Source organism: Zingiber officinale, chromosome 1B (assembly GCF_018446385.1).
Source record: "Zingiber officinale cultivar Zhangliang chromosome 1B, Zo_v1.1, whole genome shotgun sequence".
In the NCBI taxonomy this organism is placed as follows: domain Eukaryota; kingdom Viridiplantae; phylum Streptophyta; class Magnoliopsida; order Zingiberales; family Zingiberaceae; genus Zingiber; species Zingiber officinale.
In genome coordinates, this window is record NC_055986.1 from 145369960 (window position 1) to 145375959 (window position 6000).

A 6000-nucleotide genomic window follows, 5' to 3' on the forward strand; every position below is an offset into this window, starting at 1 on the left:
CCGCGGCTAGGGCACGATTTCGGCGGCCGGCGGGTGGCTAACTCGGGGTGGTTCTTCACCGTCGTGATTCTTGCTTCGAGGAGGAACCGTAAGCACGAAGGAGTCGAAGCTTGCAATTTTCGCAAGCCTTAGAAGTTGTTCCGGTTGTAGGTTTAAGAAGAGGTAAGTTGCTCACTCACCTGCGGTAAGAGTAGTTCCGGGATTTTCTGCCTTGTCGCTGTGAATTAAGGTTTCGGATTTAGTTTTCTTCAAGCTTTGATGTTAGCAATTCAGCGTTTGATTTGGGTTTCCTGTTTGTTACCCTAATTGGTATGTTCGGTTTACACACGAGCCCTACAAGTTTCAGAATTTAGCTAGGGTTTTTGGTTTGGAAAGATCTGATGTTCTTCATAAGCTTCCCTGTGGTATTGAGTGGATCAATTCATTTATGTTCAGAATTAAGATTTGTTGGAGGTTAAGAGTAGCATGCTTGCTTGATTTCTTTCTTTTGATGTCGATTTTAGCATCCCAGTTGTAGCATTTCAATGTTACTGATATATATGTAATCAGTATTTGCTTTGGTTGCTTGTGGTTTGCAATAGAGTAATTCGGGTTCAAGTTGGCTTCTGTGTGGATTCCTTTCTCTTTAGATGGCTTTACCTCTTTAGATGGTTCAGATTTTGGGATTCCAGTAGCAAATTCCCTTTGTTTCTGCCGTGCATTAACAGTGGTCCTTTAGGGCTGCTATATTTTCAGTAGAGCAATTATATTAATGATCTTAATTAGTTTCTATAATTTTGTGAATTTGGTAATTCTACAGCTTGTAAGGTTAGATTGATTTCTTATCATGATATCATGTTTTGGTTCTATATAAATTGTGCATGTTCTAAACTAATTTATATAATATTCAGTTCATATAATAATGTTTAGGAATGGCAAACCTAACCATGTTTAAGAGATAAATTAGTAGGTTATGTTAGTTTTGGTTCTATGCTTTTGCATGCTACAAACTCAATGCATGTTTTATTGGTAACGATTATGCATTTCTCTTCTTGTTCATGCGAGAATTTGACTAACAGAATTTTAGTCCCCTTTTAGCATCTAGTTCCTTTGCTATTGGAATAACATGAGCAGATTTCTAGTTTCTTATGTTATTAGATGTGCATGAGTAGCCTTCCTTCTAAAACAATCAGTTTCTAGTATCTTTAGAGCTTAATATGCAGAATTGTGTCAGCTTAATATGCAGCATGTTAGTATGCAGATTTTAGATAAGCTTAATATGCAGATTTTAGTTAAGCTTAATACGCAGATTTCTGTTTAAACTTGTATGCAGATTTTGTTTAAGCATTGCAGTGTTAGAATTTGTTTAAACATTTTAGTTTTGTAAGAAGCATTCTTTTATAAGAAAAGTATAAGAAAGATTAAGAAAAGAAAGAAAAGGCCAAGGCCTTAAGTAGATCCTAAAGTCAAGACTTTAGGGATTTTGGCACACAAGGTGCTAAAGAAAATGTCGAGGCATTATATAGAAGTATTAAAAGATAACAAGTATTTTACTTTTATCAGTGGCACTGTACTGGACTCTCTGTCCTTGGGTTGGGCTCTCATAGTCGTCCCTAGGTTTAGATAATTTAGTAGTAACGACACGGCCGACGGTCGACGGTCGACGACCCGAGGGTCGCCAAATGGGCCGCCAAATGGGTCGGGTCGTTACAAAAGTAAAAGCACAGTTGCCGGGCCCAAGAGAAGTTGATTATTATTTTGAAGTATTATAAGTATAAGTTTTTGAACAAGTAAAACGAGTTTTACATAAACATAAAGTATTAAAGATTAAGTTAGAACAAATGAAATAAGTTTCATATAGTTCTAAAAATCAGTAAGTTTAGTTCTTTATTCTACCATGTTTATCTAGTGGATGAGTAGTTTTCATGTTTACCTATTAGATGAGTAGCATGATTAGCTATTAGAATTACATGAGTAGATTCCTTAGCTTTTCTTTGCTATTAGTTTGACATGAGCAGTTATGTTTATGCTTTATTTCTTTTTAGAGCATATAGTTTCTAGTTCTTTTCGTATACATACACATTCATGATTTTGTGAGTTAGATAGCGCTTACTAAGCAAATTTTGCTTATAGACTACACTTCCTCTTACTGCAGACACAGGAAAGGAAAAGATATAGAAAGGAAGACGACAAGGAGGTGTTCGAAGGATGTGTGATGTCAGGACTATGGAAGCCTTGGGACTAGGAAAGAAGTTTTAATTTTAGTTTCCGCATTTTAATTATTGTAAACATTTGAGTTGTATTTTAAGTTCATGTCATTTGAGATTATTCTGTTTAGATTGCATGTAGGATGAGTTCAGTTTAGTAAGTAGATATTTGTGTGTTTGATATTTATTTAACTGCATGGGTGTTTGATAAATGTTCCAGCCGCCTGTGGCTGATGTATACTATGCTTGTATCTTGGTTTATGGTCACCGGTACAAGGGAGACTCTGTCGAAATTTTTCGGTAGGGTTTTCATGTGATTTTTAATCATACCGGTTAAGTAGAGTTAGTAGTTAAGTAACGGTCATCCTTAGAGTGTAGTAGTAGTAAGAAGGGTGGTCGTTACAGGCCCTCACAGTGGAGAAGAACAAGAATCATGATTAGGCTCTCTAGCTTGATCGGCTAACCAAGCAAGATCATCACTTTGAGTCTAAGATTAATTCTGCCAATGCCAGGAAGCTTCGAGCCATTGAAGATCTAGATATCAAAAATAAGGAGGCTCGGATTTTGGCAAAGAAGCTTAAAGAAGCAGAAGATACGCTGGCAGACAAGCAGGTTAGCTGAACTGCTGAGCAGGCTATGAGTGAACTCCAGCTCGGGGAGCACAAACGAGTGATTGATGAGAAAGATACCGAGCTGACTACGCTGAAGGCTAAGATGGAGGAGTGCAAGGTTGCACTCAACAAGTTCAAAGAGGAGGAGCCAAATTGACTGGAATCTTTTAGGGTGAAGTACCTTCGCTCTCGGGAATTCAACAAAATGTTCATCAACCAGACTCTCTGCCTCTTTTACTACGGTATCGATGGGGCCCTCCAACAACTGAAGGGCGGCAGCTAACTCTCCCCCGAATTGTCAAGCAAAATTATAAAAAGGGAGAAGATCTCCGACCCAATTATGGACGACGTGCTCGACTACCTTGCGTAGTCTTTTCTATAAGTTTGTTAGCAGCTCCTTGTACCCATCCCAACCACTTTGTAAAAAATTTTCTATGTATGAATCCACGCGCTCCCTTTCAGTGCTTTAGAGTTCTCTGTTTAAGAGTCTTGTGATCTTTTAACTTATCCTTAGCGTAGGGGACTTGGTTTTTTATATTTGCTGATACATGGAACAAAGGTTGAACTTGCTCCTAACACGGCTGAACAACGCGCGAGTCTTTAACACATAGGTGCGAAAGCTTCGCTTGCTTATAACATGGTCATTCGGTACGTGAGTCTTTGACACTTGGCGTGAGGGCTTCGCTTGCTTATAACACGACCGACTGACACGTGAGTCTTTGACACTTAGTGTGAGAACTTTGCTCACTTATAACACAGTCGAACGACACGTGAGTATTTGACACTTAGCGCGAGGGCTTCACTCGCTTATAATATGGCCGAATGACATGTGAGTCTTTGACACTTAGCGCGAGGGCTTCGCTCGCCTATAACACGGCCAAACAACACGTAAGTCTTTGCCACTTAGCATAAGGGCTTCACTTGCTTATAACACGGCCGATCGACATGTGAGTCTTTGATACTTAGCCCAAGGGTTTCGTTCGCTTATAACACGGTTAAATGACATGTGAGTCTTTGACACTTAGCGTGAGGGCTTTGCTAGCTTATAACACGGCAGAACAACACGTGAGTCTTTAACACTTAGTGCGAGGACTTCGCTCACTTATAACATAGCCGAACGACATGTGAGTCTTTGACACTTAGCACGAGGGCTTCACTCGCTTATAACACAGCCAAAGGGCACGTGAGTCTTTGATACTTAGCACGAGGGCTTCACTCTCTTATAACACGGTCGAACGACATGTGAGTCTTTAGCACTTAGCGCGAGGGCTTCGCTCGCTTATAACACGATCGATCGGCACGTGACTCTCTAACACTTAATAATTTTTCATTCAAAACATCATGCATTCATAGAACGAATATTTTTACAGGTTATATAAATTTAGTCACGAACTTACTACCCAACCCAATAGGACTGTAGATGGTTCACGCTCCAGGGCCGCTCTAGATTTCTCCTATTTTCATCTTGTCAATAATAAGATCTCAAGCTGAGCTTTTGGATTACTTTATATGGCCCATGTTAGATTTTGAGAGATGTCATAAGGTAACCGTCTTAAGAATTTTACTAAATATAGATTTACTATTTGAGTGCATATTATATGTTTAATTATCTTAAACTTATTTATTGATTGCCCGTAATATAATTCATAGCATAAGAGAAATTATGATTGGATTACAACTAGTGATTATCTCTACATGTGTAATTATGAACGTATTAGAATTTTCTTAGTCGTCGAATTGATACATTCGGACATCATTAATTATGTAAGACTAGCATGGGTTAAACTAGTTAGTTCGCCAAGCAGCTATTTTCTCACTGGCTGGAGATATTGGGATGTCGAAAGTTAAACATAGATGCTAGTTATGGAAACTAGTTCATTGGAGTGACTCGCTTTAAGACTTCATATAGTTATCTATATATATGGATATGTCTGTGAAGCTCTTATTGCAGCTCGAGTGTAAGTTTCCTTCGACTTGAGGTATGCAGGTCATCTTGGTCATATAGACTTATACTTTAACATCTTAAGCAAGCACTTCATTGAGGTGTGGACCCGGAATGATTAGGTATATGTCGAAATACCCAAAGATGTTTGGATAACCCACAGAGGATTCACCGCTCCTTACGAGGAGACGTATACCCTATGGCCACTCATTAGGATTATTACTCAAAGTCTTTAGCCAAAGCATCACATGTTACGAATACGAGACTCTTGTACACATGTACGAGTAATTTGAATCAATAGAACGAGGAAGTATTACTTAGGCTAGGTGTGACGTAGTCAGTCTAGTGGGGATAGATACATAGACCATATCCTGAACCAAGTGGGTATAAAATGAGTGAAAGAAACAAGGCACGACTCACTGTAGCTACTGAAGAGTTTAGAATTAGTTTTAAAATCAACTATAATTTTTCGACTAATTGGGGATCATGATGTACTACTAAATGTCACTCATAATCATTCTATAATTAAGTAGTTAATTATGAACGACCAAAATAAATTGAGAACCTATTGGGTCGCACGCACTAACGAGTCTCTAAAAGACGTAAAATAAGTTAAAGAATATGATTCTTAGATCAAGAGATAAATGTTTGGTTGGACCATATATAAGACAAATATGGAAATATTTGTCATGATGGAAGCACGGATGGGCTATATCGCTTATGGTCGAGTTGAACCATATTTGGTTTAATCATGAATTAGTCATGAACCAACTTGGTTTAGTTGTGAACCAAACCAAGGGGTTAATGGGCTAATTTTTGGTTAAGGGATAATGGGTTGGATTTGGACTTTCTAATCCAACTCATTAAAGAGGATTATATATAGATGTAATTGGAAGATAATTAGTAACAAGTTTCATTATTTGGTTGATTGAATTTTTAGAAACCTAATCCTCCTCTCCCTCTCACCTCTCATTGCTGCCACCCACAACAAGGAGAAATCCTTCTCCTTGTTGCTATGACCACCAAGCAAGGAAGAGACATCTTCCTTGTTTGCTTCTTCTTCCTCTTGATCCCTCTTCTTCGCTCGTGGCTAGTAACTTCCAAAGAAGAGGCTTGTATGCATGTGGTGTGCGTGATGTAATAATTAAGAATTATTATTATTTTATTTTTCGTTGCGCATGTTTATGAAATGTGTTCTGGCACGCACCCGCATCGAGCATATCCCAATATTGGTATCAAAGTCTGATCATGTTTCAACATG